Source organism: Pelobates fuscus, chromosome 7, assembly GCF_036172605.1.
Source record: "Pelobates fuscus isolate aPelFus1 chromosome 7, aPelFus1.pri, whole genome shotgun sequence".
Classification (NCBI taxonomy): Eukaryota; Metazoa; Chordata; class Amphibia; order Anura; family Pelobatidae; genus Pelobates; species Pelobates fuscus.
Genome location: NC_086323.1, coordinates 162,098,998 through 162,120,621, shown reverse-complemented (window position 1 = coordinate 162,120,621; position 21,624 = coordinate 162,098,998). Strand labels below are relative to the sequence as shown.

General features: G+C 45.4%; 1 protein-coding gene across 2 annotated transcripts in view; it reads left to right on the top strand.

Moving 5' to 3' along the window:
* The window catches only part of ABHD6 (abhydrolase domain containing 6, acylglycerol lipase), a 73,903-nt gene that overhangs the window by 29,112 nt on the left and 23,167 nt on the right, over window positions 1–21,624 (top strand). Inside the window, exon 1 of one of the 2 annotated variants that reach the window (XM_063427562.1) lies at window positions 20,249–20,375. The exons of the other annotated variant lie outside the window; for it this stretch is intronic. The gene's annotated coding sequence lies outside the window, so the exon portion shown is untranslated. Of the gene's footprint in view, window positions 1–20,248; window positions 20,376–21,624 lie in introns of those variants that run through there. 2 annotated transcript variants of the gene reach the window in all.

Genomic DNA, 21,624 nt, shown 5'->3' with positions numbered 1-21,624 from the left:
CCTTACACACACTCAATGCACCCCTTACACACACTCAATGCACCCCTTACAGACGCACACACTGCATCCCGTACATACACAGAAACACACATTGCAGCCCTTACACATACAAACACAGATTCACACAATGCATTCCTTACACACATATCAGGACATCCCCTACTCCTGTGCACAAACTATTTGGTGGAACATGAAGGTGGACCCTGGGGCCCAGACTATGAGCTGTGTAAAGGGCCTTTAAAAAAATGGAGCTGCTTTCCGTTCTCCCAGAACACAAACAGCCTCCAGAGAGCCTGTTCTACACCAGACGAGTGGAGCTAGACTGCAGCTAGAGCCCATCACCATCCTCATCTGATTGTAAGTAGGCAATCTAGTATATTATTAGTGACACTAATCTCTAATTTACCTCACATTAAAGGGACACTTTAGTCCCCAGAACCACTGCAGCTTAATGTAGTGGTTCTGGTGTCTATAGCCTGTCCCTGCAGGCCTTTTAATGTAAACACGGCAGCACTGCAGCACTTGCGTTAGTTAACATGGGGCATTGTGATGTCATATGGGGGGAGGGGGGGCAAACTTTACTTTTGCCTAGGGCGGCAAAAATCCATGCACCGGCCCTGGCTTAACTTCTGTAACTGGGAAAATATTTGAATGGAATTAATTGGGAATTCATTGGGAAGAATTTTGTTATTAGCAATAATCAGCATGGTTTTATGAAACATAGGTCATGTCAAACTAACTTGATTGCGTTCTACGAAGAAGTAAGTAGAAGTATAGATCAGGGTGTTGCAGTGGATGTGATCTATTTGGATTTTGCCAAGGCGTTTGATCAGGGGCGGGCTGGGCCGGGGGGCAGGGAGGCAATTGCCCCCCAGGCCGCCCTAAATCCCATTAAGACCGGCCGCGGCGGGCTGGCCCTTTAAATGCTGCAGCCGCCTGAGCGCTCTGTAAAGAGCGCTCAGGCGGCTGCAGAACAGATTCTCCCCTCCCCTCTCCCCTGTAGCGTGGCCGAGCTGCTCTCCGGTCCCAGCCGGAGTGATGGGAAGGTGCACGCTCAGTGTGCACCTTCCTTTCAGTCCGGCCGGTTACAGGAAACAGAAACTCCTGTTCCGCGCGGAGTTTCTGTTTCCTGTAACCGGCCGGACTGACAGGAAGTGCACACTGAGCGTGCACTTTCCCATCACTCTGGCCGGGACCGGAGAGCAGCTCGGCCACGCTACAGGGGAGGGGGTAAGAAGAAGAGGAGAGGGGGGGGAAGTAAGATGAGGGGAGGGGGGGGAAGTAAGAAGAGGGGAGGGGGGAAGTAAGAAGAGGGGAGGGGGGGAAGTAAGAAGAGGGGAGGGAGGGGGGAAGTAAGAATAGGGGAGGGGGGGAAGTAAGAAGAGGGGAGGGGGGGAAGTAAGAAGAGGGGAGGGGGAGGGGGGGAAGTAAGAAGAGGGGGGAGTAAGAAGAGGGGAGGGGGAAGTAAGAAGAGGGGAGGGGGGAAGTAAGAAGAGGGGAGGGGGGAAGTAAGAAGAGGGGAGGGGGTGGAAGTAAGAAGAGTGGAGGGGGGGAGTAAGAAGAGTGGAGGGGGGGAGTAAGAAGAGGGGAGGGGGGAGTAAGAAGAGGGGGGGAGTAAGAAGAGGGGAGGGGGGAGTAAGAAGAGGGGAGGGGGGGAGTAAGAAGAGGGGAGGGGGGAGGGAGGGGAGGGGGGAGAATAAGGGGAGGGTAGGGGGGGAGAGTAAGGGGAGGGGAGGGGGGAGTAAGAAGAGGGGAGGGGGGAGTAAGAAGAGAGGGGGGAGTAAGAAGAGGGAGGGGGGGAGTAAGAAGAGGGAGGGGGGGAGTAAGAAGAGGGGAGGGGGGGAGAGTAAGAAGAGGGGAGGGGGGAGAGAGTAAGAAGAGGGGAGGGGGGAGAGAGTAAGAGGAGGGGAGGGGGGAGTAAGAGGAGGGGAGGGGGGAGTAAGAGGAGGGGAGGGGGGAGTAAGAGGAGGGGAGGGGGGAGTAAGAGGAGGGGAGGGGGTGTAAGAGGAGGGGAGGGGGGAGAGTAAGAGGAGGGGAGGGGGGAGTAAGAGGAGGGGAGGGGGGTGTAAGAGGAGGGGAGGGGGGTGTAAGAGGAGGGGAGGGGGGGAGAGTAAGAGGAGGGGAGGGGGGAGAGTAAGAGGAGGGGAGGGGGGGAGAGTAAGAAGAGGGAAGGGGGGAGTAGGAAGAGGGGAGAGGGGAGTAAGGGGAGGGGGAGTAAGAAGGGGGGAGTAAGAAGAAGGGGGGAGTAAGAAGAGGGGAGGGGGGATAATAAGAGGGGGGGAGTAAGAGGGGAGAAGGGGAGTAAGGGGAGGGGCGGAGTAAGAGGAGGGGGAGTAAAAAGAGGGGAGGGGGAGTGTAAGAAGGAGGGGAGATAAGAAAAAAGAGGGGGGTAAGAAAAAGAGGGGGGAGTAAGAAGAAGAAGAGGAGGGAGTAAGAAAAAGAGGGGGAGTAAGAAGAAGAGGAGGGAGTAAGAAAAAGAGGGGGGAGTAAGAAGAAGAAGAGTGGAGAGTAAGACGAAGAAGGGGTAAGAAGAAGAAGGGGGGAGTAAGAAGAAGGGGGGAGTAAGAAGGAGGGGAGATAAGAAAAAGAGGGGGGTAAGAAGAAGAAGAAGGGGGGAGTAAGAAAAAGAGTGGGGAGTAAGAAGAACAAGAGTGGGAAGTAATTAGAAGAAGGGGGGTAAGAAGAAGAGGGGGTAAGAAGAAGAGGGGGTAAGAAGAAGAAGGGGGAGTAAGAAGAAGAGGGGGAGTAAGAAGAAGAAGGGGGTAAGAAGAAGAAGGGGGTAAGAAGAAGAAGGGGTAAGAAGAAGAAGGGGGAGTAAGAAGAAGTAGAAGGGTTAAGAAGAAGAAGGGGGGAGTAAGAAGAAAAAGAAGGGGGGAGAAAGAAGAAAAAGAAGGGGGGAGTAAGAAGAAAAAGAAGGGGGGAGTAAGAAGAAGGAGAAGGGGGGAGTAAGAAGAAGGGGGAGTAATAAGAAGAAGGGGTAAGAAGAACAAGGGGGGAGTAAGAAGAACAAGGGGGGAAGTAAGAAGAACACAGGGAGGAGGGGGGTAAGAAGAACACGGGGGGGTGAGGAGAACACACAGAGGGAGGAGTGAGAAGAACACAGGGAGGGTGGAGGGGGGGATGAGAAGAGCACAGGGAGGGTGGGTGAGTGTGAGAAGAGACCGCTAGGGGAGGGTGGGGGAGAGGAGAGACCACTAAGGGGCAGGGGAGAGCTCTAAGGGACAGAAGGGACAGCTCTATAGGACAGGGGGCAAGACAGGGAGCTCTTTCACACTACGCACGCACACACACACAATGCATCCCTATACATACACAGAAACACACAATGCATCCCTATACATACACAGAAACACAACATGCTTCCCTTACACACAGAGAAACACACAATGCATCCATTACACACACACACACACACACACACAATGCAACCCTTACACACAAAGACAATGCATCATTTGCACACATACACAGAAACATACAATGCAAACCCTTACACACATGCAAACACACACACACACTGTTTTTCTTACATACACACAGAAACACAATGCATCTCTTACACTCAATGCACACACATACAAACACACACCTTGCATCCCTTATGCATACAAACACAGATTCACACAATGCATCCCTTACACACAACCAGAAACACATAATACATCCCTTATACACAAATACACACTGCATCACCTGCACAAACTGGTATCCCTATACACTACATACCATAAGCACACATATTAGATCCTCTACAATAACACATAACACATCCCCTACACACTCCACTCCCTGTGAGCGAACTCATGGGTGGGTGGAACATATAAGTAGACTTATGAGTGGGCCTTATGGGCATACTCACCGTCAGGCACTGGGGCCCAGACCTTGAGCTGTGTAAGAGGCCCCCAAAAAATGGAGCTGCTTCCAATTCTCCCAGAACATTGAATTTTGTGACCACAGTTGCAAACAGCCTCCAGAGATCCTGTTCTACACCAGACCAGTGGAGCCAAACTGCAGCCCATCATCATCCTCATCTAATTGTAAGTAGGCAATCTAGTATATTATTAGTGACACTAATCTATCATTTACCTCACATTAAAGGGACACTATAGCTTAATGAAGTGGTTCTGGTGTCTTTAGCTGGTCCCTGCAGGCTTTTTAATGTAAACACACACTGTGTGCAGCACTGGCGTTAGTTCATATGGCAGATCATATGGGTGGGGCATTGTGATGTGACATGGGGGGGCGGCAAATTTATATTTTGTCTAGGGCGGCAAAAATCCTTGCACCGGCTCTGATCCTGGGCAGGTGCACCAGTGTACTGGTGACCCACAGGAGGGGAGTGCACTGATTACACTGCACTCTCCTTCTGCCCAGACCCGTCTTGACCGCAGTGCAAGTGCCCCCTGCCCCTAATTTACAGTGGCTCACACTCACAACAAGCAGTGCCCGGAGCCCTTTGCAGAGACGGAAACAAAGAGGTTCTGCGGCAGCTAGCCGTCCTGCAAGCATTACATTAAACAGCTGTTCCCCATGCAGCCACAGGTGGCGTTGTGCTGGGAGACTGTGATTACTCTTCACTTCCTCCCAGCCTACAGAGCAGCGCATGGGGGAGAGTGGGGAGGAGGCATGATTTAATCTTGAATAAATCCTCTAAGCAAACCTTTATAAATTTGGGGGGATCAGCTCTGTTTCCACAGTTTATTGGTGTTTACTCTGATGTCTGTATTAATATTGAGGGATGTCTAAGTAGTAACGTCAGTGTGTGTCAGCAGGGCCAGCCGTTGGGGTGGGCAAGCTGTGCGGTCACGCAGGGTGCCATGACAACAGAGGCACCCGGCGGCCAACACAGCTCACAAGTTTCGGTACACCAGCATATTTAATTTAAACGTTTTGCTGGTGGTCCACTGGTGCGCACCAGCAGTAGGTGCAGTCAGATCATATCCTCTCCCTCGTGGTTCCGGCGCTCAGTTAGTGAGTCAGAGCACAGGCTCAGAGATTCTCAGCCTGTGCTCTGACAACATTGAAATTCAGAGCCGTGAAGGAGCGGGTATGGCAAAGAGCTACTGATTAGCATAACATCAATATCCGTTATAAAACCAGGAAAAGGTGGGCATGGATGGTGAACTGATTTGGTGGCGCAATGGGCCACTTGACTGGTTTTGCCCCCCAGGCCTAAGGCTGCCAGCCCTCCCCTGCGTTTGATACAGTTCCACACTATAAATTAGTGTTCAAGCTCAAAGAAATCGGTCTAGATGAAAATGCTTGTTCTTGGGTAGAACATTGGCTTAAAAACAGAGTGCAAAGAGTTGTCATTAATGGTAAATTTTCAAGCTGGACAGGTGGCAAGTGGTGTCCCTCAGGGGTCTGTTCTGGGACCCCTTCTATTTAACATGTTTATAAATGATCTTGAAGACAGCATTGAAAGTCATGTTTCAGTGTTTGCAGATGGCACAAAACTCTGACAAATAATACAATGTGAGCAAGATATTACTTTGCTGCAGAGGGATTTAGATAGACTGGGGGACTGGGCACTCAAATGGCAGATGAAATTTAATGTTGAAAAATGCAAAGTTATGCACTTCGGCGTAAAGAATACACAAGCAACTTATACCCTTAATGGAAGCGAATTAGGGATAAAAACACACGAAAAGGACTTGGGAATTGTTATAGACAACAAATTATGCAACAACGTGCAATGTCAATCAGCAGTGGCCAAGGCCAGTAAGGTATTGTCATGCATGAAAAAGGGCATTCATTCTCGGGACGAGAATATCATTTTGCCTCTTTATAAATCACTGGTAAGACCACATATTGAATATGCTGTGCAATTTTGGGCACCTGTTCTAAAGAAGGATAGTATGGCACTAGAAAAAATGCAGAGGCGTGCTACAAAATTAATAAACGGAATGGAACATATCAGCTATGAAGAAAGGTTAACAAATTGAAACTTATTTAGTTTAGAAAAATGTCGCCTGAGAGGGGATATGATAACATTATACAAATATATTCGGGGCCAATACAAACCATTGTGTGGAAATCCATTCACAAATCGGGCTTTACATAGGACACGTGGTCATGCGTTTAGACTGGAAGAAAGAAGATTTCGTCTAAGGCAAGGGAAAGGGTTTTTTTACTGTAAGAACAATAAGGATGTGGAATTCTCTGCCTGAAAATAGAGTAGTTGGGTACCCCAAAGGGGAAGCAACTGGGTGTGTGTCTAGGGGCGACCAAGACAGGGGGTAACCCTCACATACATGTGTTAGTTGAGAAGTTCTCTGCCTGAAGAAGTGGTTTTACAGATGTTCAAACAGCTACTAGATGCATACTTGCAAAAACAGAATATTCAAGGATATTATCTTTCAATGTAGGGCAATAACTGCTTGATCCAAGGATAAATCTGACTGCCATTCTGGGGTCAAGAAGGATTTTTGTTCCTAGCTTGTTGCAAAATTGTGCTTCAGACTGGGTTTTTTTGCCTTCTTTTGGATCAACAGCAAAAAACAAATGTGAGGAAGGCTGAACTTGATGGACGCAAGTGTATTTTCAGCTATGTAACTATGTAACAAAAAACAGTCTAAATAAGCTAGTCTGTAAATTGGCAATTGAATAGTAAGTCTGTCAATATATACAATTGGTTCTCCATTCTCAAGGTGTATAGCATATTGCTGTGAAAAAATTGTATAGTTTAAAGAAGATCCATTAGTAACCTCCTATTAACTTAACCAGCATGCAGATACATGCCTTAATAGTAAATATCAAACAGAGACGTAAAAGAAGAGAGGGGAAGAAAGGTGCCTTCGAGGGCACCTGGTATAGAAAAGATAGTACGAGAAAACAAAATCCTAATACTATAAGGCAAGGAACCAAAAAACCTGTGTTGTGTAAAGTAATGTATCTAGTAATTCATATTGCACATATCGCCCTGGTCAGTAACTGGTCTATCTGTGGTACACAGTAGGCTGTCAGCCAGCTCAGTTTCACCGGATACCTCAATGGCTAGTAGATATAGCCCATGGTTCAAAATCGCCCCTGAAGGTAAAGGGATGTCCAGAAACATAGGAGACCAAGTTAATGCATAACTGAATAATAACAGTTAGACTGGTTTTTGTCAAGCAGTATTTCCCTAGGCAGTAGTGTATAGCCATTTATTCTGTGTCAGTTTCTCCCTCCCTTTTTGACACATTATTAAAACATTGTATCAGATCTCTTTATGATACATTGATACTTACTGGGCTTTTTTAACGCTGCAAGACAACCCAATGGGAAACTCCTTGATTTAGCAATACTAGAGGATTTTAGGGAGGTTTTCCCTCCAACTTCCTTACATTTCGTTATGGCAAATTTATTTGCTTAGTCTTGTTTTTTTGTGATATTTTTTATTTTCTCACTTTTTTGCTTGTACTGCCACAATTGACTTGTTTAAGTCAGGCAGTCATAGCTAGGGTTTTTTTTTTTTTTTCAATTTGACATTTTTTATTTTGTCAGGAATCAAAGTTCAAAGTAATGGGGATACAGAAGAGAAGAAGGGTGGGAGGGTGGGGGGAAGACACAAACGCCATCGTTTATACAGTTATGTTACGTTGTTTGATACATTGTTTGATACATTGATACATTGATCACCCCTGGACCATTAGGCGTAGTGTGTTGTTATTTACATTACATTACATTACAGTGTCACCTTTTGTTACATAGTAGCTTAGTACCAAGTAGTTAATGTGATACAGCAGTGTTTATATCCTAGCAACTGTCTACAATTTATGACAGCTGTCTACATTATATATGGCGTGTAATTTTTTTTTATTTTTTTTTTGGAACAGGGCGGGGGTACAGAAATAAAAAACAAATAAAAGGGTACAGGGTTACAAATGATCAGTGTTTACACAACATCCTTGGGTTTTCCAGTACCTCTAGCTCTTGTGTCTAGTGTCGTGTTTTACAGGGTGCCCCCTTTATAACGGTGTGTGTCTCCGTTAGCTTGGTGACTTGCCCTCCGGGTCTTTGCCTGATTAATGGCTTATGTCAGCCTCGGGGTTACCCAAGTTGGGTCCTAAATCCCCGTCTGTCTGTACCTCGCGTGTATTGTGTTTGGACATTCCTCGTCCCCTCTCTTCTGCGGGGTGCAAACCTTTGCTCTTGGTTAACGTAAGAGCATAGTGGACTCTGTCTTTCTGGCCGAAATATCTCTCCCCCCCCCCCCCTAACTGAAACTGTACAACTATTTACACCTATTTACAATGTGGGTATTCACCTTTGCGGGTCTCCGGGACCCGAGCGGTTCAGCGAACACAAGAATGGTTGGGTGCTGCTGCGGAGCATGGTATATGTGGGCGTGTATATATGACTCTTTTTTTTTTTTTTTTAATTATGCGTTTCGCGTATCATTGCCTTCTCGTGTTGTGCGACCTTGTAGGTAGTTATCCCATTTCCCTATAACTTCTTGAACCGACTTCCCCGAACTGAGGTGTTTTTGTGCCATTTGTTCATAGTCCAAGTTCGTGGAGATTTGGCGTGTCAGTGCTACCCATAATGGTGCTTCCCCCTCCTTCCACGCTCTTGCAATCAGAGTTACTGCCGCTATTAGGATATGGAACACTAGAATGGAGTCATTGTGGTCAAATTCCTTTAACCCTATAAATAAAAGCCCAAGTTCCGGTGTAAGCGTGGTTCGTTTGTGCGTTATGTCAGCAATAAGTCCCTCCACTTTGGTCCAATATGTTCGGAGGCGCGGGCATGTCCACCAAATATGGAGCATCGTTCCCTTGTCTGTGCCGCATCTCCAACATTTGTCTGTTGACCCTGGATATATGCGTGTCAGTCTTGCGGGCACCATGTACCATCTATATCCCAGTTTCCTAATTTGTTCGAGGTGTGAGGCACATGTTGTTCTCCCCTTGTGTGCAGTAAATGATGCCCTCCATTGTGTTTCTGTAATAGTGGTGCGTAGGTCTGTCTGCCAGGCCTGCTGGTGTGTGGTAAGGGTGGGGGCATCGTGAGTGAGCATCGCATTATAGCAGAGGGAAAGTGCCTTTCTCGGGGGGGCGAGGCCCTCACACACTCGTTCGAAGTGGGTTCTAGTTCCCCGTGGGTCGTTGAGGCTGATTTGGTCCTGCAATATTGACTTGAGTTGTAAGTAAGGGAAAATTGCTCTTTGTGGGAGGTCGAAACTGGTCAGTAAGTCTGGCAGTGGCAACAATGCTCCTCCTGAATACAGGTGTCTAGTGTGGGTACAACCTCCCCTCTCCCACATGCGATGGTCAAACGTCGGGTGTGCTAAGTGTATGCTACGGATAGGTGCCACAGGTGACCATGGTCCTCCAGAGCACAGCCTCTGGCGGACCAGGTCCCAGACTTTAATCATCACATTCGTGGTGGGCAAAATTGAGTCCAATCTAGGCCTGTGGTGGCGTGGTATCCAGAGCCAAAACTTCAGTTCTGTCTGTCTGGCCCAAAAGGACTCAATCGCCACCCATTGGGGCGGGTTTCGTTCGACGTGGGTCGTCAGGACAGATGCTACTATGGCTGCTCTGTAATATAATCTGATATTGGGTAGACCTAGTCCCCCCGCCTCCACTGGGCGGTGGAGAATCTCAGTCGCCACTCTAGTCCTCTTCCCAGCCCACACAAATTGCACTATCTGTCTCTGGATGGCGTCTAAGTATGACATAGGCACTTTAATCTGTATCGTACGGAAGAGATATTGAAGTTTTGGCAGTATTGACATTTTAACTGCTGCTATTCTACCTCTCCATGTCAGATATCGATTTTCCCAGGCTTTTAGTGTGTTTGTGATTTCCAATTTTAATGGTTCATAATTGGAGCAGTATAGGTCGTGTATGTTTTTAGTGAGTTTTATCCCCAGAAATGAGATATGGTCGTCCCTCCAGTCCATGGCGAAGGCGTCCCTAAGTGTCCTCACATTTTCCCCCTCTTCCCCCACCTCCATGGCTTGGGTTTTAAGCACATTCAATTTATAGTAGGAGTTATCTCCATATGTGTGTATTTCTGTCATTAGGTCCGGTAGGGATGTCTCTGGGTGGGTAAGGGTCAGCAGCACGTCGTCGGCGAAAAGGTTTGTTTTATATTCAATGTCCCCTATGTGAACCCCCTGTATGGATTTGTTCTGTCTAATCCGCTGTGCTAGTGGTTCTAGGGCCATGACATACAGTAACGGGGAGAGCGGGCATCCCTGCCGCGTTCCGTTAGTTATTTGAAACGGCTCTGAGAGGAACCCCGCGATCAGCACCTGGGCCGTCGGTCTGTGATACAGTGCCCGTACCGCTGAGAGGAACGGACCTGGTATGCCAAATTTGCGCATGACCGCCTCCAGAAACTTCCAGTGTAGGCGGTCAAACGCTTTCTCTGCGTCTAGGGACACCAGTAGTCCGCCCCCGGCCTCCCTCCTAGCCATGTGGTACGTTAAGTCCAGAACCTTACGGGTGTTTTCCGACCCTTGTCTACCCGCCACGAAAACCACCTGATCCGTGTGTATCAGGTGGGGTAAAATCGCCCCCAACCTGTTCGCTAGTGTTTTCGCAAAGAGCTTTGCGTCAGTATTTAACAACGAAATTGGTCTGAAGTTTTGGGGGTGTGTGGGGGGTTTGCCTGGTTTGGGTAGGGTTATGATGTGGGCCGCTAGGATATCTTTGTGCAATGCCTGAATCTCAACTGCATTTCTAAAGGCTCTGGCTAGTTGCGGGGTCAGGACTGTAGCGAATGTCCTGTAGTACGAGTTGTCAAACCCGTCGGGTCCCGGCGCTTTCCCTATTGGAAGGGTCTTGATCGCTGCCGCGATCTCCTCCTCTGTGATATCCTCGGTGAGTGTTTTGCTTTGTTGGTGTGTCAGTTTCGGGAGATCCATCGTGGACAAATATGCCTCAATGGTTTCCGCAAGTGGTTGATGTGTGCGTGGGTCGTCTTTTAAGTTGTATAGGGCGGCATAGTAGCCAGCGAAAACATCGCTAATCCCTTTGGGGGCCATAATTTTTTCCCCCGTGGGCGACATTAAATATGCTATCTTTTGATTGGCTTGTTTAGCTTTAAGAGTGTTAGCGAGAAGCTTACTCGCTTTGTTGCCTTGTGCATATGAGGTGGCTCTGAGTCTTCGCAAACATTGCCCGGTCTTTTCTAAGGCGTGTTGGTGGAGCTTCCTAGTGACCTGTGCTATTTGGGTTTTGAGCTCTCGTGACGGGTTAACTTGGTTTTGAGCATTTAGGTGGTAGAGTTCCTTTTGCCATTGCAGGGATAGCTGTTTCTCCCGTTTATGTACGTATGCAGTTTTGCTGATAAGGATTCCTCTAGCCAGGGCCTTGTGTGCCACCCAGAGCGTACCCGGGGAGATGTCAGGTGTGTCATTTTCTAAGAAATAGTGTTGAAGTGCGTGTCTCAGTTCCTGTGCAAATTTTTTGTCTTGTAACATCGTGGGTTGTATCTTCCAGGGGCTCCTATGTGTAAAGTCATATTGGTCTTTCAGCTCCAGCGTGACCGCTGCGTGGTCCGACCATGTTATGTCGCCCACCTCACACTTTGTCACCTGGTCTAGGGCTGTCCCTTTTATTAAGAACCCGTCTATCCGGGAATAGGAATTGTGTACCTGAGAGAAGTGGGTATACGCGCGTTCACGTGTATGCATGATTCTCCACACGTCATACATGTGGTGGAGGGCTAGGAGTTTCTGTAATTGTTTGCAACTTTTTTGGAGGGTCTTAAGCCTAAGTCTGGAGCTTGTCAGAGTCGTGTCTACCATGGGGTCTAAAATGTGGTTGAAGTCTCCACAGACGATCTTAATTCCCCCTTGTAAATGTGTCAGTTTCTGTAGTATGGAGCTGAGGAAGTTTCTCTGGTTGGTGTTTGGTGTGTATACGTTGGCAATAGTGTAGAGCATATTGTTAAAGAGTCCTGTAATTATAACATACCGTCCCTGATCGTCTATGTCCGCAGAATGCAATGTAAAGCTTATAGAATTGCTGATTAAAATAGATGCTCCTTTCGATTTGGTTGGTGCCATAGAATGAAACTGCCAGGGATATCGTGATTGTAATGTGTTAGGGTGATCGTTCTTTCTATAGTGAGTCTCCTGGAGACACACTACGTCCGCCCGTATGTTCCTAAGTTCCCTCCCCAACATATGTCGTTTAACCGGGATATTCAATCCTCTAACATTCATGGAGCATATTTTCATGGGGGGTTGTAAAGGAATGTTGTGCAACAATACCTATAGATTACGTCTATATTGGTCAGGGGGGACACCCCTCCCAGCTCTCTCAAGCGGGGCATCCAACCCTCAAAAACGTGTGAAGTGTGTGTTCGCTGTGGAAGCACCGCTTTTTCCCAGTAGTTCGACACAGAGGCCAAGACTCCTCCTAGTGAGGTCCAGGGCGGAGAGTCGGTCCCAGCTAGGCCGCCCACACGGCCGTAACATTTAACATAAAAACAGTATATGTTTAACCAATACAACATAAACATTAAAAAGAAAAAGAACTTAACTGCCAGGATAGTGGCTGGGCACAGTGGAGTGGTGCCCCGGGGCGGAAGCGTTTGGCTTCCTCCCAGAGAAAAGGTCATTCCGTACTTTGGCCATTTAGGAATGGTATATTATGGTAGGCTCTGAGTTCTAGTAAGAGAAGGTTGCTTAATCAAAAGTGAAAGTTGGGCTCAGCAATGCATTCTATCTAGGTGATTTTTTTTTTTTTTTTTACTCTTTATTTTATTTATTTATTTATTTTAATTTTATTTATTTATTTATTTATTTTTTTTTTTATTTTAATAATTTGTAATTTTTTTTTTTTTTTGGGGTGGTGAGCTAGAGCTAGGGTGTACATCTGGGGCATACGGGGACTTTAACCAGAGGTGGTAGCACCCCTCGGGTCTTTATTCCTCTCGTATTCAGCTCCCCTTGATCAGTTAGGGGGTCACCCAACCCCCTGGTCTGTTGGCATATCTCCCACCCACCCCCCTTTCTCTGCCCAGGGAAGAGATCAATATACTTGCTGTGCAATTCAGCCCTTCTTATGACACTTGAAACAACATGAAAGTCCCTTCATCAATGTCTCTTGGATTTCTTCCAGTCCGGGGACAGTCTTCTCTGCTGCGGCTCTGTTTGTGTACTGGTCGGGTCGTCCAGTCCCCAGCTTCGGAGTATCCGGTCTCCTTCTTCTGGGCTGTGGATCATGGTCGTTTTCCCGTTCTTGGAGACCAGCAGTTTTACCGGGAATCCCCATCGGTATGCCAGGTGGTGTGACCGTAGCACTGTCGTGACGCTGTGGAAGTCCCTGCGCCTTTTCAAAGTGGCTGCTGAGATATCCGCAAATAGGAGGATATCCCTGTAGGGATCCGGTAGGTTTTTCTTTGCTCGGCTCGCTCGCAGTATCTCCTCCTTTGCATGATAGTAGTGCATACGCACCAGCACATCTCTCGGTGTTTCTGGGGGCAGGAATTTAGGCCTCGCCGCACGGTGCGTCCTGTCCAGCAGTAGGATGTCTATTGGCAGGTCTGGCGCCACGGAGTGGAGTAGCTCAGTGATGTAGGTCTGGAGATCCGCCTGTGTGACTGTTTCTTTAACTCCGCGTATGCGGATGTTATTGCGGCGTCCCCTGTCCTCGAGGTCCGCCATTTTAGACTCGTGTGCGTCTATTTTGGCTTGTAGTGATGTGAGCTTACCTGCGAGCTCATTGTGTGCGTCGGCCATTTCCGCCATTTTATCCTCCACTGTGGAGGTCCGGGTTCCCAATTCACGGACTTCGTTCCTGAGGTCCCCCAGAGCAGTCTGCAGTGTTTGCAGCAGTTTAGTGGAGAGTGCATCTAGCATAGTTTGCATAATCTCCTGTGTGAGCGTTGCTGCTGGCGGTGTCACCGTGTGTGGTAGCTCCGGTTCCTCTTCGGCGCCATCTTGGTCTGAAGTCTGGGCCTGTTGGGCTTTGTGCTGGCTTGCCCTGGAGGCAAAAAAGTTGGATTTTTCTGTTTTCTCGGACTTGTCAGCGGTCCGTTTAGTTTTGCTTTGAGACATGGTCGATAAAGTATGTTCGGCAGAGCGTTAGTGTTCTGGATTATGGCCGTTTTCGTACGGAGCTCTCAAGCCATGCGACCTCTCCGTTCAGAGTCTAGGACACGCCCCATAGCTAGGGTTTTTGTGTGTGTTTTTTGGTTTTGATTAAAGTATCATAGATTTTGATTTATGGTTTGTCTTTTTACCGCATGTCATACTGGACAGTGAAGTTAGAACAGATCTATGCCTCCTTTTTTTTGTTAACATTTATTTAGGGTTACCCCCTTATCTGTTTCTATAAGGGATATTGATCTATTGGCCCCCCTTTCATTTATACATGATATGTAGACATGTTTAGATTAAACCTCATGTTGCTGATTTATGCTATTTTTAATTATGCTGTTAAGTAAGATGTTATATTATGCAGTTCTCTCGCTACGTTATCTTTGATGCATATATTTGCTTTCCTGATGTATGCACTGATGAAACTAATAAACTTTAAATAAAAAAAATTAAAAAATAAAAAAGAATTAGAATGTGTGTGTAATGGATGCAGATATTACATTTGTGTAATGGGTGTAGTGTTGTGTGCATTAGACGAAGTGTGTGCAGGGTATGCAGTGTGTGTTTGTGTAGTGTATGTAGTGTATGTTTAGTAAATACAGAGTGTATTCATTGTGTAGTGGATGTAGTGTGTGTATACAGTGAATACAGAGTGTGTTTGTGTAGTGGATGTAGTATTTGTGTATGCAGTGTGCGTATTAGATATAGTGTCTGTGTATAATGAATGCAGAGTGTTTGAATGTGTGGTAGATGTAGAGTGAGTATAGTGAATGCAGAATGTGTGTGTAGTGGATGCTGTGTGTATAGTGAGTGCAGAGTGTGTGTCAGGGTAGTGGATGCAGAGTGTGTGTCCGGGTCGTGGATGCAGAGTGTGTGTCCGGGTCGTGGATGCAGAATGTGTGTCCGGGTCGTGGATGCAGAGTGTGTGTCCGGGTCGTGGATGCAGAGTGTGTGTCCGGGTCGTGGATGCAGAGTGTGTGTCCGGGTCGTGGATGCAGAGTGTGTGTCCGGGTCGTGGATGCAGAGTGTGTGTCCGGGTCGTGGATGCAGAGTGTGTGTCCGGGTCGTGGATGCAGAGTGTGTGTCCGGGTCGTGGATGCAGAGTGTGTGTCCGGGTCGTGGATGCAGAGTGTGTGTCCGGGTCGTGGATGCAGAGTGTGTGTCCGGGTCGTGGATGCAGAGTGTGTGTCCGAGTCGTGGATGCAGAGTGTGTGTCCGGGTCGTGGATGCAGAGTGTGTGTCCGGGTCGTGGATGCAGAGTGTGTGTCCGGGTCGTGGATGCAGAGTGTGTGTCCGGGTCGTGGATGCAGAGTGTGTGTTGTACTAGTAAATGCAGAATGTGTGTCAGTGTAGTGTATGCAGTATGTGCTGTACTAGTAAATGCAGAGTGTGTGTGTCAGTGTAGTGAATGCAGAGTGTGTGTTGTAGTAGTAAATGCAGTGTGTATCAGTGTAGTGTATGCAGAGTGTGTGCTGTACTAGTAAATCCAGAGTGTGTGTCAGTGTAGTGTATGCAGTATGTGTGCTGTATTAGTGTATGCAGAGTGTTAGTGTAGTGTATGCAGTATGTGTGCTGTATTAGTGTATGCAGAGTGTTAGTGTAGTGTATGCAGTATGTGTGCTGTATTAGTGTATGCAGTATGTGTGCTGTATTAGTGTATGCAGTGTTAGTGTAGTGTATGCAGTATGTGTGCTGTATTAGTGTATGCAGTGTGTTAGTGTAGTGTATGCAGTATGTGTGCTATATTAGTGTATGCAGAGTGTTAGTGTAGTGTATGCAGTATATGTGCTGTATTAGTGTATGCAGCGTGTTAGTGTAGTGTATGCAGTATATGTGCTGTATTAGTGTATGCAGCGTGTTAGTGTAGTGTATGCAGAGTGTGTGTTGTGTTAGTGTTAGTGTATGCAGAGTGTTAGTGTATGCAGTATGTGTGCTGTATTGGTATATGCAAAGTGTTAGTGTAGTGTATGCAGTATGTGTGCTGTATTAGTGTATGCAGTGTTAGTGTAGTGTATGCAGAGTGTGTGTTGTGTTAGTGTATGCAGAGTGTTAGTGTATGCAGTATGTGTGCTGTATTGGTGTATGCAGAGTGTTAGTGTATGCAGTATGTGTGCTGTATTGGTGTATGCAGAGTGTTAGTGTATGCAGTATGTTTGCTGTATTAGTGTATGCAGAGTGTTAGTGTAGTGTATGCAGTATGTGTGCTGTATTAGTGTATGCAGTGTTAGTGTAGTGTATGCAGAGTGTGTGTTGTGTTAGTGTATGCAGAGTGTTAGTGTATGCAGTATGTGTGCTGTATTAGTGTATGCAGAGTGTTAGTGTATGCAGTATGTGTGATGTATTAGTGTATGCAGTATGTGTGCTGTATTAGTGTATGCAGTGTTAGTGTAGTGTATGCAGAGTGTGTGTTGTGTTAGTGTATGCAGAGTGTTAGTGTATGCAGTATGTGTGCTGTATTGGTGTATGCAGTGTTAGTGTAGTGTATGCAGTATGTGTGCAGTATTAGTGTATGCAGTGTTAGTGTAGTGTATGCAGAGTGTGTGTTGTTTTAGTGTTAGTGTATGCAGTATGTGTGCTGTATTAGTGTATGTAGTGTTAGTGTAGTGTATGCAGAGTGTGTGTTGTGCTAGTGTTAGTGTATGCAGTATGTGTGCTGTATTAGTGTATGCAGTGTTAGTGTAGTGTATGCAGAGTGTGTGTTGTGTTAGTGTTAGTGTATGCCGTATGTGTGCTGTATTAGTGTATGCAGAGTGTGTGTTGTGTTAGTGTTTGCAGTATGTGTGCTGTATTGGTGTATGCAGAGTGTTAGTGTATGCAGTATGTGTGCTGTATTAGTGTATGCAGAATGTTAGTGTATGCAGTATGTGTGCTGTATTAGTGTATGCAGAGTGTTAGTGTATGCAGTATGTGTGCTGTATTAGTGTATGCAGAGTGTTAGTGTATGCAGTATGTGTGCTGTATTAGTGTATGCAGAGTGTTAGTGTATGCAGTATGTGTGCTGTATTAGTGTATGCAGAATGTTAGTGTATGCAGTATGTGTGCTGTATTAGTGTATGCAGAATGTTAGTGTATGCAGTATGTGTGCTGTATTAGTGTATGCAGAGTGTTAGTGTATGCAGTATGTGTGCTGTATTAGTGTATGCAGAATGTTAGTGTATGCAGTATGTGTGCTGTATTGGTGTATGCAGAGTGTTAGTGTATGCAGTATGTGTGCTGTATTAGTGTATGCAGAGTGTTAGTGTATGCAGTATGTGTGCTGTATTAGTGTATGCAGAGTGTTAGTGTATGCAGTATGTGTGCTGTATTAGTGTATGCAGAGTGTTAGTGTATGCAGTATGTGTGCTGTATTAGTGTATGCAGAATGTTAGTGTATGCAGTATGTGTGCTGTATTGGTGTATGCAGAGTGTTAGTGTATGCAGTATGTGTGCTGTATTAGTGTATGCAGAGTGTTAGTGTATGCAGTATGTGTGCTGTATTAGTGTATGCAGAATTTTAGTGTATGCAGTATGTGTGCTGTATTAGTGTATGCAGAGTGTTAGTGTATGCAGTATGTGTGCTGTATTAGTGTATGCAGAGTGTTAGTGTATGCAGTATGTGTGCTGTATTAGTGTATGCAGAGTGTTAGTGTATGCAGTATGTGTGCTGTATTAGTGTATGCAGAGTGTTAGTGTATGCAGTATGTGTGCTGTATTAGTGTATGCAGAATGTTAGTGTATGCAGTATGTGTGCTGTATTAGTGTATGCAGAGTGTTAGTGTATGCAGTATGTGTGCTGTATTAGTGTATGCAGAGTGTTAGTGTATGCAGTATGTGTGCTGTATTAGTGTATGCAGAGTGTTAGTGTATGCAGTATGTGTGCTGTATTAGTGTATGCAGAATGTTAGTGTATGCAGTATGTGTGCTGTATTGGTGTATGCAGAGTGTTAGTGTATGCAGTATGTGTGCTGTATTAGTGTATGCAGAGTGTTAGTGTATGCAGTATGTGTGCTGTATTAGTGTATGCAGAGTGTTAGTGTATGCAGTATGTGTGCTGTATTAGTGTATGCAGTATGTGTGCTGTATTAGTGTATGCAGAGTGTTAGTGTATGCAGTATGTGTGCTGTATTAGTGTATGCAGAATGTTAGTGTATGCAGTATGTGTGCTGTATTGGTGTATGCAGAATGTTAGTGTATGCAGTATGTGTGCTGTATTGGTGTATGCAGAGTGTTAGTGTATGCAGTATGTGTGCTGTATTGGTGTATGCAGAGTGTTAGTGTATGCAGTATGTGTGCTGTATTAGTGTATGCAGAGTGTTAGTGTATGCAGTATGTGTGCTGTATTAGTGTATGCAGAATGTTAGTGTATGCAGTATGTGTGCTGTATTGGTGTATGCAGAGTGTTAGTGTATGCAGTATGTGTGCTGTATTAGTGTATGCAGAATGTTAGTGTATGCAGTATGTGTGCTGTATTAGTGTATGCAGAATGTTAGTGTATGCAGTATGTGTGCTGTATTAGTGTATGCAGAGTGTTAGTGTATGCAGTATGTGTGCTGTATTAGTGTATGCAGAGTGTTGGTGTATGCAGTATGTGTGCTGTATTAGTGTATGCAGAGTGTTAGTGTATGCAGTATGTGTGCTGTATTAGTGTATGCAGAGTGTTAGTGTATGCAGTATGTGTGCTGTATTGGTGTATGCAGAATGTTAGTGTATGCAGTATGTGTGCTGTATTAGTGTATGCAGAGTGTTAGTGTATGCAGTATGTGTGCTGTATTAGTGTATGCAGAGTGTTAGTGTATGCAGTATGTGTGCTGTATTAGTGTATGCAGAATGTTAGTGTATGCAGTATGTGTGCTGTATTGGTGTATGCAGAGTGTTAGTGTATGCAGTATGTGTGCTGTATTAGTGTATGCAGAGTGTTAGTGTATGCAGTATGTGTGCTGTATTAGTGTATGCAGAGTGTTAGTGTATGCAGTATGTGTGCTGTATTAGTGTATGCAGTATGTGTGCTGTATTAGTGTATGCAGAGTGTTAGTGTATGCAGTATGTGTTCTGTATTAGTGTATGCAGAATGTTAGTGTATGCAGTACGTGTGCTGTATTGGTGTATGCAGAATGTTAGTGTATGCAGTATGTGTGCTGTATTGGTGTATGCAGAGTGTTAGTGTATGCAGTATGTGTGCTGTATTAGTGTATGCAGAGTGTTAGTGTATGCAGTATGTGTGCTGTATTAGTGTATGCAGAGTGTTAGTGTATGCAGTATGTGTGCTGTATTAGTGTATGCAGAATGTTAGTGTATGCAGTATGTGTGCTGTATTGGTGTATGCAGAGTGTTAGTGTATGCAGTATGTGTGCTGTATTAGTGTATGCAGAATGTTAGTGTATGCAGTATGTGTGCTGTATTAGTGTATGCAGAATGTTAGTGTATGCAGTATGTGTGCTGTATTAGTGTATGCAGAGTGTTAGTGTATGCAGTATGTGTGCTGTATTAGTGTATGCAGAGTGTTGGTGTATGCAGTATGTGTGCTGTATTAGTGTATGCAGAGTGTTAGTGTATGCAGTATGTGTGCTGTATTGGTGTATGCAGAATGTTAGTGTATGCAGTATGTGTGCTGTATTAGTGTATGCAGAGTGTTAGTGTATGCAGTATGTGTGCTGTATTAGTGTATGCAGAGTGTTGGTGTATGCAGTATGTGTGCTGTATTAGTGTATGCAGAGTGTTAGTGTATGCAGTATGTGTGCTGTATTGGTGTATGCAGAATGTTAGTGTATGCAGTATGTGTGCTGTATTAGTGTATGCAGTGTTAGTGTATGCAGTATGTGTGCTGTATTAGTGTATGCAGAGTGTTGGTGTATGCAGTATGTGTGCTGTATTAGTGTATGCAGAGTGTACATGTAGTGTTTGCAATGTAGTCCCTACTTTGTCTCAGTATATCTTTTGATCGGGTTGGAATTTCAGTGAAATTACAACACAGAACTAGTATTTCATAAAGCTTTTATCTTTGTGACATACTCATTTTGCAGGGATTGTGAAAGTGTCGCTTTAACCCTCCAATAAAAACATTGCAGTTTCTCAATGTTTGCAGCTGCGGGGCTAAGGGGCCAGACCACTTCAATTAAAGGGTCTAGTGTCCCTTTAACGTGACTTATTATATATTTCGATGTGTTGCGCTATATTACCACTAGAGGGCAATAAAAAGCTGCAAATGTCTCTAACTGCTGTGACTGTTTATGGAAGCTATGTAATGAAAGTGCGGCAGTTCCGGGTCGGATCTGTCATCCCTGCATTGTGATCCCGGCACTGATTGGGGGTAACGGCTCACCTTCTGGACCGCTGATCAGAACTGAACCTGAAGGTGAGAGAATATAGAGCTGGGAGCCAGTGTGGTGTGTGCTTGGAGTGAATGGAATGCTGCATTGTGTTACATTGTATCACATCCTGGCACTTTGCTACAATGACTGTGTGTTACTGGGTTATATAGTGTGTATACTGTGTGTTCTAGCAGTATACAGAGCATTACAGCACCTGTCATTGTGCACAGTGTCATTCAGTGTTAATTGCTGACATTGTGCAATATCTGAGAGTGACTGTGTGTCTGGGTTAATGTATTCCTGTCTGTCTGCCAATTAATGGCATGTAACATCTATGCATGTGCACACATCACCTACTAAATATAGATATAACTGTTATCTGTCTGATTCAATGTGTCTCATCTGTCTGTTCTTTTTCTTTGTATCTCTCCTGCACTTTTTCTCTTCTGTTGTCATTCCCATTTGCTCTCTCCTTTACTTTTTTCTTTTTTTTTTATGTCTTCTGTTTTTTGACTTTCTGTGACTCTGTATTTGTTCAAAATGACACTCCAACCATCCAGCAACTTATTGTAGTGGTTATGGTGCTAGTTGTCTGTTAGTGCAGTCCCATATGTTTCCCCAGGCATCAAAAGCTTACCCCCTCCTTTAGGAAATGTAACATGCTCACTGTCCTTCCCGGGTCATGAGGTAAGGGCCCGGCTGAGAGCCTAGAAACAGGACAATTCAGCGTTACTTGATGGCACATTTTATTTTTTATTCCCCATTCTTCCACTCCAAAAGTTTCTCATGTGGGACAACAATGGCGTATGGATTCAGTATGTCTGGACTGAACTGCCCTATATGCCGCTAGCCAATGGTTTGACTGCTGCATTTTGGGGGTCCCAGGACACTCCTGGCACCATAACTTGTACAGTGCTCTGTAGTGGTTATGGTGCTTGAAGTGTTCTTTTAAAGTAACTACCATTTCCTAATTAAACTGCGGTTCAATGACCAAGCAGAAGCTTTCTAGCTCCCTGCTGCTAGACTGGAATTCCTGGAGGTGAGTCAACTTTGTACACACTTTCTACTCTAACACAGTATGACACATCATGACACATCACATGTGTGTGTGTATATAGCATTTAGATTTATTTTTTCATTTTTTAAAATGTATTTTATTTATTTTAAAGTCGTTTTTTTTCTCACAAGGTTGAGAAGTGATGCAGATATGGAAGTGCTATCACAATAACATAAATTCCAAATGCTTGTCAGATTTGGACCCCTGCTTACCCCGGGGACATGTCCCTGCATGAT